The sequence below is a fragment of the Notamacropus eugenii genome, chromosome 3, assembly GCF_028372415.1.
Source record: "Notamacropus eugenii isolate mMacEug1 chromosome 3, mMacEug1.pri_v2, whole genome shotgun sequence".
Taxonomy (NCBI): Eukaryota; Metazoa; Chordata; class Mammalia; order Diprotodontia; family Macropodidae; genus Notamacropus; species Notamacropus eugenii.
In genome coordinates this window covers 422,211,258-422,222,882 of record NC_092874.1, presented here as the reverse complement: position 1 = coordinate 422,222,882, position 11,625 = coordinate 422,211,258, and positions in this window count along the sequence as shown.

The following is an 11,625-nucleotide window of genomic DNA, read 5'->3' as shown; positions in this document are numbered from 1 at the left end:
AGTGAAAGGAGGAGAACCAGGAGAACTTTATACACATCAACAACCACAGTGTTTGAAGAATTTTTCTGGTAGACTTTGTACTTCATTGCAATACAAGGACTTAAAAAATTCCCAATGGACTCTTGAGGCCAAATGCCTTCCACATCCACAGAAAGAACTATGGAATTGGATCACAGAATGAAGGAGACCATTTTCTTTTGCATTATGTTGTGTTTTGTTTTATGGTTTCTCTCATTCATTTTAATTCTTCTATGCAACATGACTAAGATGAAAATGTATTTAATAGGAATGTATGTGTAGAACCTATTGTACGCCATCTCAGCAAGGGAGTGGGGAAGAATGGGTGAAGGAGAGGGAGAGAGGGGAAAAAATGTCTAAGATACATGGAGTGATTGTAGAACACTGACAACAAAAAAAATAATTTAATAATTAAAAAAATAAAAATTTTTTAAAAAAGGGATAAAGTACAACCTAAATAGCTGAAGGAATATTAGATGCTTACAGATCACTGATAAACATTTAATGTTCATCAAATTACCAAGGGGATACTTTAAAGAGCTTGAATAACAAAATTCATTTGAAAAAACAAAACATCTAGAACATCAAGAGAAATTATAAAAGAAGGAAGGACAAAGGAGGAATAACACTTTCAGACCTCAAACTATATTTACAAAGCAGAAGTCATCAAAACCATCTGGTATTGGTTAAAGAATAAAGAGAGAGAGAGATCAATGGAACAGACAACAAGGGAGATTCAGAAACAATAAACCTCAATAACCCAGTGTTTGATAAAGTGGGAAACAGAAGTTACCCAAGGAAAAACTCCTTATTTGATTAAAAACTTCTGGGAAAACTGGAACACAGATACCCAAATTAGACATAGACCAACACCTTGTGCCATACGCCATGCTAATTTGTAAGTTATTGGATATGTGACTTTAACATTAAAATTCATATAGCAAAAAAAATAGAAGAGAAGCAGATCATGTACCTTTCACAGCTATGGTGAGTAAGAGATGTAACTATAGCCAAACAAGAGATAAAGACAATTACAAAAGATGAAATAAATAACTTTGATTACTTGAAACTGAAAAGCTCTACCCAAACCAATTTAATGCATCTCTAGGATAATAAAGGAAGTAACTGAATGGGCAAGAATCTTTGTATCAAATTTCTCTCATAAGGGTTTGGTATCCAAGATATATAAATTGTATTTGTGTGTGTATGTATGTTACATGTGTATATGTACACCCACTAATAGCCATTCCCCAACAGTAAAAGAATATGAGCAAAGATTTCTCAAAAGAACTGCAAAATATTTAATAACCATAGGGAAAAAAAGCTTCAAACCACTAATAAGAGATAATAATCAAAACAATTCTGAGGTTTCATCTTACACCCTGAAAATTGGCAAAAAATGTCAAAATAATGGTAACAGTCAAGGCTGAAGGTGTTGTGGGAAGATCGGTACACTAATACATTGTCGGTGGAGCTGTGAAGTGGTGTAACCATTGCGGAAAGCAATTTGGAATGATGTAGGTAAAGAAATAAAAAGTTCACACTCTGAACCAGAGAGTTCAGCCCCAAGAAAGTCATCAATAAGAAAAAGGTCCCCACGTACTCCAAAACATCTGTAGCAGCACTTTTTTGTGTGCTAGGTAAGAATTGGACACAACAGATTGTGATCATTTGAGAAACGGGGGAACACACTGTAGTACATAAATGTAATGGAATACTACAGTGTAATAAGTGATGTGTGTAAAGAATCCAAAGAAGCAGGTAAAGATTTATATGAACTGATGCAGAATGAAGAGAGTAAAAAAAACTACCCAAGTCGCAACAGTGGAAATGGAAAGATAACACAAATCAAAATGAAACAAGGACGTCCCTAACCTACCCACGTGTGGAAGTGGAAGGTCCCACTTCTGGACTTCTTCATGGATGGGCACCGATTTTTGTTTTTCCTCCCCCAAAAAATACCATGTCACCCGGGATGTCCTTGGGGAGAGGGAGGGGAAGGGACAAGTGGGAGACTATGAGGATGTAACAATGTATCAGTAAGAATGTATCTTAAAGGAAACAAATGGGCCCACCACGCATCCTCCCTGGACATCAGAGGGCCTTCTCCAGTTAGAGGAATGAGTGGTGACCTGGGGGAAACGCACCGTTGTGTGTGGGGGCAAACTACTTTTTTTTTTGGCCATTTAACAAGCGGCTTAATTGAATGTATTCTCCCGAGAATCCACACGTGCTCTGATCCAGCCACTGCACCACGTATTAGCGGTAGTTGGGTTTGAGCGTTTGCGGACACGCGCGGAGGCCAGGCGCAGTCCGGCGCCGTGGAGTGACCGGTCACACGGTCACCGGGCACACTCACGAACGAGCACCACTTGGTTGGGGTGGACGACGTCCAAGGGGCCCCCAACCCTGGGGGCGGTTCGGGAGAAGCTGGGGTGCCCCCATTAGGGCAGCACGTGGGGCCTCAGCCTTTCACCTCGGCACCAGGTTAGCCACAATGCCACGCCGTGCCCCAAAGGAAACACCCACCAGAAACTGGCAAGGGCGGGTGGCAACCGGGCCGCGCGGGGCCTCTGGGTGTCGGCGGGAGGTGGTCGGTCCTGGGGCCAACGGGGAGCCGCAGGGGGTGACCGCGACGGACGGCGCCAGCTGGGGGCGGGGGACTCCAAGGACGGATCCGGGCAGGGAGGCCCGGGCCGGGGCAGGGAGCGAAGGGGCAGAGCCGAGGCAGACGTCGGGCTCCTGACTGGGCCGGCCTGGGTCGGGTTCTCCGACAGGGCCCCGGGACACTCGACGTCACAGGAATCTTGGAATTCGGGCGGGTGGAGAATTGTTCCCATGAGGAAACTGGGAATCGGGAAAATGTCCGCTAGAGGAGTGAGCTCAGGATCCAGGCCTCAGTCCTCCAGCGCAGAACCCGCAGGCCCTGGGGGGGGCTGGGGGGGGGGCGCGCGGCCTACGCCTCCTCTGGCGTCACCAGCCCGACGCCGGCGGCGCCTCGTCCGCTCCGCTGGGAGGGGGGGCGGGGCAACGGGGAGGAGTCACGTCGTGGGCGGGGCCTCGGAGCCGCGCCCGTCCGCGAGGGACCGAGGGGCCGTGGGTGTGCGTCGTCGTCCGTGTGCTTGCGTGTGTGGGAGCGGGGCCGCGGCGACGTTCTCGGGAGCTTTCCTCTTCTCCCGGCCGTTCCCGGCCGCGGCTCGGGTCGCCACCGCCCCCTGCCCCTCCCCCCAGCTGCCCCGGCACGTGACGGCGCTTCCTTACTTCCTGATTCCTCCTAGAACTCTTCCCTTCCTCCCCCAGCCGCCGGCTCTCCCCGGCGCGGTCGGCGGCCCCCAGCAGCCACCCACGAGCCGGGGACCCGGAGACGCGGGAGGCGCCGGCGGGAGGCGGCCGGGCCTGCAGCCTCGGCGTGCGCGGGGCCGGCCGTGGGCCGTGGCCGCCCTCCTCCTCTCCCCACTCACGTGCCCCGCTGGAGCTGGCCTACCCCGGGGGGACCGTGGGCTTCAGATCCGGGACTTTGTCGGGGCTCCCCCGCCGGCCCCCTCCCTGCCCCTCCTCGGACCCTTCCCCCGGTCCGGTCTTTTCCCTCCTCTCTCTACGTCCGGGGTCCCTGATCTGGAGTCGGTGAGCTTTTAAAGAGGATATTCGGACAACCACAATTTAGTACAAAATGTGGCGTCCAAAGGTCCGAGCTGCCGAAGTCGGTACCGAAAAGGGCCGCGCTGGCCAGCCTCCGGGACCGAGCGGCCGGCCCTGAAGCCGGGCCCGGGCCCATCCCCGGCGGCCGCCCCATCCCCGGCGGCCGCCCCATCCCCGGCGGCCGCCCCGCCCCCTGGGCTCAGCACGCGGCGTTCTCCGCGGCCTCCGGGCTGGACGCGCTCTGATCTCAGTGGGCATCGTCCCCCTTCTCTGCCCGTCATAATAATAATAAGGCCCTAGGATGTTCGCGCTCTTACTAACCACCGCACTTAACAGGGGAGCAGAAACGGAGACACACAGAGAAGTGGCCTGGCCAGGGCCCCACAGGCCTCCGTGGAGCTCCGGGGTTCCTGCCTCCCTGCCCCCTGCCAGGCCCAACACCTTCCTCACCCCACCCCTGCCAGCAGGCTCTACAGAAATGCTGCTCTCCTCCCCCAACAGACCAGGCTGCCCTGCTGAGGGTTCCAAAGCACCGTCCCATTGCCAGAGGCCCTGTGCTGGGGCATGGCTGTAGAGGTCACCCGCTGAGATACGTGTCTAGAATAAGCATCACGAACCTCTCCATGGTGCTGTAAGGTCTGAACAACTCTGCCAGGTCGGTAAACCACTCCCTCCCTGTCCAGGCCTCTGGGTGTGTAAAGGAGGACGCTGAAACCCAGAAGGAAAAGGACTTGTCCACAGGAACGTGGTGATGAGTCCTGTGCCCAAAGAAAGTTTCCGTTTTGGTTCTTACAACCCGTCTCTTTAGTTGTGCTTTGTGGTCTTAGCAGACTAGAATCACAGGACCTGGGTTTGAATCCTGTCTCTTATGTGTCCTTAAGCGAAACAAGTTCCTTAGCCTCCTTGGGCCTCAGTTTTCTCATATGTAAAATGAGAGGGTTGAAGTCTGTGTCCTCTCAGGTCCCTTTCAGCTCTCCATCTATGACTCTAATGTCAGAGCCTGTCAGGGCTTTCTGAGAAGATCAGTAGGGCAAGTGGGGTCGGTAGGACAATTACGTTTTCTGCTGAAAGGGTCTAGTTCTCTTCCCCACTAATTGGACCTTGTCTTCCTAGCCTGGCAGTTTTCGGCTGCCCATACTCCCTATTTCGCTGCCTGATCAGGCCCACTCTCCATCCCAAACATGCTTTCAGCCTTCCCCTACCCCCAATGTCATCTGCCTGTCTGTCCTTTCTTGCCTTCTAAGAGGTTTTCTTAGGGAAAACAACTAACAAATTTATAAACTAGTCCCTGCTAACGTGCAAACATTTTAGAGCTGTGCAACAGCTATTAACATTTACAAATTTTAACTGGGGCCCACCATTCAGAAGAATGTCTCAAATGGTGGGAATTTGCAGCAATTAAGAAATAGGAGGAGAAGGGAGGCCCTTTGGCCCAGATGGGATCTAAGAAGTGTCGCTCAAGCCTTTCTGGACACACGGCTGATCTTGCTCTGGGTGAAATGGCAAAAGTGCTGGTGGTTGAGTTGTTAGGTTTATTTAGAGCTAAGCTCTGTTATCCTTCATTCTCCCCCAGGCTCAATAAGCCAGAGCTCTAGGCCACTGGTTAATTAGCAACGGTTAAAAGCACAGCTAAGACGCCCTACAATGCCACTTAGCCTCAAATCCTTTTGGGCTAAGCACACCACTGGCTCTTGTCCATCCATTCGGGGAAGTTTGACCCTATAATTCTACCCTAGAAATTTTCCATGTTCAAAAACCTGATATGAGTACAGATAAAGATAGACATGAAAGTGGTGTGCAATAATGAGAAAAAGTAATGAATTTGGCATCAGAAAGTCTGAGGATCCAATTCTGCTACTTACTGTGTAAGAGATTCCAGGCCTGATTTTCCTACCCTATAAAATTAAGGGGCTGGATTCAGTCTAAATCCTGTGATCCTTTCAACACAGGGCAAAAGGATAAGCATCCAAGACTGCAAGAGTAATAAAAATGACATTCCTTACTTTTGAAGAAGGATTGTCCCAAAGCACAGAGGTAGTGTATATTTAAAAGCCTTTTCCATTTTTCTTGTTGTGAGCATAAGAGCAACATGGTATAAGTGAAAAGAATCTTGTTTTGGGAGTCAGAGGACCTGGATTTAAATTCCCCATCTGTTACTTCTGTGTTGTGTCATCTTGGGTAAATTAACTTCCTTGGGCCTCAGTTTCCACGATCTGTAAAATGATGCCAAAAGTTCCTTGCAGCTTTGATTTTCTCTTATTATCTCATTCTTTCACATAAGCCTTTAAGCTTCAGGCTCAAAGCACACTTTTCACCTCTTTATGGCCTCTCCTTTGGGAAAAGTTCCTCTCTTCATTCATTTTGGGATCATTTAACAGCTCATTAGCAGTCAAAAGAATCTCCCACCCCCTAGTTATCCCCTACTTGAGAAGAAGGCTGAAGGCCATAAAAAGTCATAGAATCCACTGACAATCACACAAAACAGATCTTTAAAGAAAAATAACTTAAGATTTATTGCCTCACATCAATAGACTCTCCAGTCTTCACAAAAAGTCAGGGCAGCATATAATACCATCCCTTCTCTTGAAGGGAAAGTCAAGCCTTGGCCATGTTCAAGGTGGTTCTGTCACTCAGGAGGTTTATAGGAAAGAAAGGGAAAGGAGGGGGAGGAAGACACCACAATCAATTCCACATCTGATCAGTTTTCAGATTAGGTAGGATTATTTGCCTTTCCTGCTGGGAGAACACATATCACAGAACAAATGAGATCTATAGGTTTAAAGTTGGGAAAGTCATCCGGTCCAGCCTCTTCATTTTACAGAGAAGGAAACATGCCTAAAGAGATCAAGTGACTTGTCCAAAATTATACAGGTAGTATCCGAATTTAAACCCAGTTCCTCTGACTTCAAATCCAGCATTCTTTCCACTGTTCCTCACTAAAAGGTTCCTTACTAGTCTAACAAATCTTTGAGGAGGAATGCCCTTTAAAAACATCTCTGACAACTGGTCATCCTCTAGCCTGAGGAAATTGAGGGGAGTAGGACAGCAAGCGGTAAATGGTGAGAATTCAGTGAACCCACTGACTCCATCTTGTGACTTAATTCTGGAGCTAACTCAGCTCACTTTCTTTTCAATTATGAGCTTGGTCCAACTTCCATCCTGTGAGAAAACTTTATATTCAGTTGTACTGTTTGAACCTAGTCCTGAATGGCTAAGAAGCTGGACCACCTCTACCTGCTGCTTAGAGACCCTTAATGAAGGACCATCTTTATGCTGACCAGAAACTCAGTCAGATCAGAAGACTGAGGCATTGAGTTTTCTCACAATTGTACATCTGTCTTATCTGAAAACTGGTCCCACACTGATCAGTTATTGTTTCCATGATCCTTTGATTGTTTACAGATACTTGGTTAGAGTGAGACACCTCTTTTTCTGATTTCAGGGTATTTCATTAGTTTGTTCTCCCCTTCCCAACTGGGAAAGTCCCTAATCTTTCCTCCAATTAAAAATCAGATTACTTAACGTATCCTGATTGTTTTCTTTTAATTTATTGGTTTTATTTGATTAATTGTCTTTAATGTATAAAAATCTGTCTCCCCCTGTATTCAGGGTCCAGTGCCAAAGCTGAGGAAAGCTTCTGGTCCAGGTTTGTTGGGTAATTGGCATTGCTTAATAAATCAAATTCATAAGCCCAAACCTTTGTTTCCTCAGTCATTCCATTTTTCACAACCCTCTCCTGGAAAACCTGGATTGGGGCTCTGAACAATTTTTCAGTCCTCAGAACTTTTGTTGGAGAGAAAGAACAATGGCCAGTTGACATTCAAATAAGTCTGGATTGACTACATATATTTTTGTAATTGTTGGATGGAGGAGGAGACAAATTACTGATTAACAAAGTTTTTAGATTATCAGCAGATATCAGTAATTCCTGTTTTTTTTTCTTCTTGACCATGTATGTGAAATTCTCCACCCTCCGTCCCTACCTCCTCCCCTACTGAAGGCAAGGAGGAGTTTGTGATGACCTCTTCTCCAGGCCCAACACTGCTCATCATTCCTTAGGTTATTCTGGTCACTGTATACATTGTTCTTCTGCTTTTGCTTTCTTTACTCTTCATCAATTTAATCTTTCCACATTAAAAAAAAACTTCACACCTGCAATTTCTTAGCACCTAATAATATTGCATTGCATTTGTATGCCAGCATTTGTTCGGCTTTTCACCAGTGGGCACCTACAAAATTTTCAGCACTTTGGAATAATGCAAAACAACATTTTGCTATTTCTTTCAAACCCCAGAATACCACATCCATAACTATTCAAATGAGATTAACCTAACAGTTTACACACAAAACCCCAAAGGATGAAGAATGCCTATTATTTGGCACAGGGAGCCTTTCTGTAAAGGGTAGGAAATACTTTATGTTTTTGGTCCAAGATAAAAAATCTAGGATATTATGTATCTATTTATAAAAGAGAGAAAACAAATTTCCACAAAATTTTATTGATGAAATTCAAAATATAATAATAGAGTACAATTTTTTATAATACAGGTCTAATAAGGAGAAGAATGGAATTCTTTTTCAGGGAAATCACCTTTCACTTAATTGGGATTCAAAGTTAGTATTCCTTATTATCAAAATCAATTGCAAATGTTCATCTGATAATACTGATCTCTGATGAAATTTTATGTATTTAATCTTTGAAAATGTCTTTTCACAGAGACAGATACTGCCAAATACTAATAGCAGTACATGAGTATGTGATTTTAATTGAGTACATTCATCACTTAATGACATTTATAGAATTCAGTTAGATTCTTCTCAATATTTGCCTTTTAGTATGGTATTACCTGTTGTATATTAATCACTTCTAATTGAAAGTTAGATGGGAGCTCCTCAATTGCACAGTTAAATGGACTTTGAAATATGGGTATTTCAGGGTCTGAAAAATGCTATTGGAACTGTAGTTTTAGGTCAAAAAATATCTCTGCTGCAAATCTGTGTGGGAATGGAGATCTTGCACCTTATTTTAATTTGTGACAGCACAGGAAGTGTATAAGAGTATGACATCACTTGTAATTGAAACAGTGTTAGTTGCTGAATTAACTTTGCCTCAGTATGAATTTTGCATCAAGTCCTGTTCATCAAGAAACATTATCAAATCAACAAAAGTAAATTTCCAAAGCCATTCAGTTCAATAATAGTAGTTGAGGGTGGTTCTTCTTGTTCAGAAATATTTCAGTCTTGGCCCCAAGCTCAGAAAATCATAATAAAACTTTTTTTCCTCTTTTTCTTTTGATGCACTGGTAATAAAAAATAAAATAAAACATCACAGTATGGGAACATGAGTGGCACTCTAAACATTGTTGAGTTACATGGCAGCACTATCGTTTTGTAGCACACTAAGTCACAGTAGGCAAAGAGGAGGGTACCATTCACTGTTTCAGATGCAATTACCTCCTTATAGCATGAAAGAAGTCACAGAATATATCAATGAATGAGTGTAGTTGTCTTCCAATAAAATTTTGGTAACACTAAAATTTAAATTTAATGTTTTCATGTGTCATGATATATTCTTTTAATTTTTTAAACATTAAAAATGTAAAAAAATTCTTAGTTTCTGGGTGGTACAAAAATAAGCAGTAGGCTGATACTAGCCCATGGGTTATAGTGTGCCAACCCCTTATTTAAAATATGACATTCAGGTCGATAGGCAGCCCACTGAATTAATTCATTAGCATATATACCTTGGACAGTCACTGAAAAAGGATACAAATGAAGTGGGAGCAGACAATGAGCTTTGCTACACTTTATAAATATTCTGATGACCTCAAGCTTTACCCCCAAAAAGAGTAACATTCTTCTAGTGATGCTACATGGCTGCAGGTCTTTTTTGTATGCTATATTCTCTGAAAATCAAAACTGTGGATGGACCAAAGAGATGAATACTGCGTGAGTAAGCTGTAGCATATTGCCCATGATACCTTGCATGCAAGAAGTAGCATAACAGTTGTCATCCAGTCAATGTGTGATCAGAAAAGGAGGTAAGTGACTTATATGACAAGACAGAAGGACAATGGACTAACAATGTAAGTATCACACTGGTGCCTAGGAAATGTATCGAGCACAGTGCCTGTTACATAAAAAAAGACAATAAATGTTTGCCGATGGAGCATTGAGGAAGGCTTCTAGCTAGCTCTCTTGTGAAGGATTTATGGGAAGGTATGGATGTTGCAATCCGTACCACTGGAAGGATACCCACGTCAATGAGATCAGACTCAGTAAAGTATTGCAGTATAAATACATTTTGTCACTATAAGGGAGGGGAGATGCGATTGCCCCTGTCACCTGATGTTATCTTCAAATGTAATCAGACATGATGAAGTCTTCATGTGTAAATCAAAAAAAGGGGGCATCTGAACAAAGGATTAAAACTTGGATCCTAAAAATTTGGTGATTCAAACAGCAAATTGTAGAAACAATGAATAATTTCATCAAAGAAAATGAAAAAAATGAAACATACCCAAATTTTTAGGATGTAGCCAAAGCAGTCCTCAGGGGAAAATCTGAATCTCTAAACACTTTTATCCAAAAGAGAAAGAACAGATCAGTGAACAACAGCAGTGACAAAATCAGCCCCACTCCCAGACTAAATATAAAAATAGGAATTCTGAAAATGGAATTAGATAAAAAACAAAACTGAAAACAAAAAAAATTCATTGCTTTGATAAATAAAATTAGGAAGTGCTTTTAAAAAATAATTAGTTAAAATGATTTTAAAAGTAAAATCTACTTTCTAATATCAAAATGAAAAAATAATTCACAATAAATGAAGAAATAAAAGAAATCAGAAACTTTTGCCCAAGTCTTAAAATAAAGTGAATGAAGTTACAAAAACTACAAAATACCTACATTAACAGCATATGAAATTGAAAATTTAAATAACTCAATATCAGAAAAAAGAAACTGATCTTTCAAAGAAAATTTAACCACCTCCCCAGGACCAGATGGACTTACAAGTGAATTCTATCAAATATTGATTAAACAATTAATTCCAATATCACATAAATTGTTTGGAAAAGTAGAAAAAGGGTTTCTAGTAAATTTATTCCACGAAGCAAATATGGCATTGATTCTCAAACTGGAAAGACACAAAGTAGAGGGAGAAAACTATATACTATTATCACTAATGAATATTGACACAAATTTTTAAATATTAGCAAGGAGGTCACATCAACATATCAAAAAGATTGCATATTATGACCAAGTTTATTTTGTGTCTGGAATACACGGCTGGTTAACTTTAGTAAACCTAAACATAATAGTCCATATTATGAATAAAAAATAGTAAAAAAAAAATTCTATTAGTAGATTCAAAAAAAACTTGGCAAAATACAATATCTCTTTTATTATGTTTAAAAAAAAACCCCAACACCACCAACTATAGTAAAAGCATAAAATATGATAAATAGTATCTGTCTAAAATCAGCAGCCCACATTATCTACAATGAAGAAATGCTAGAATTTCCAATAAGATTAGGAGTAAAAATAATGGAATATCCTGTATTGTAAGAAATGGTGAATGTGATGAATAATATTCATGTTAAGATCTACATGAACTGATGCAAACTGAAATAAACACAGCCAAGAAAACAGCACACACGACTACAACAGTGGAAATGGAAATAACCATGCAAACAGAAAAATCTGAAGTGAGTATTCCATAATGATAAAGAACAAACTATGGTAAGTGCTGGGAATATGAAGAAAAGATGTTCCCTTGAGGCAGGCAGGTGGTACAACGAAGAGTGACAGAGCTGGCGTCGGAATGACCTGAGGTCACATCCTGTCTCAGGCATCTCCTAGCTGTGTGATTCTGAGGAAGGCACATAACTGCTGTCTGCCTTAGTGTCCTCCTCTGTAACATGGGGGTAACAACAGCACTGATCTCTCACAGCTGTGGAGATCAAA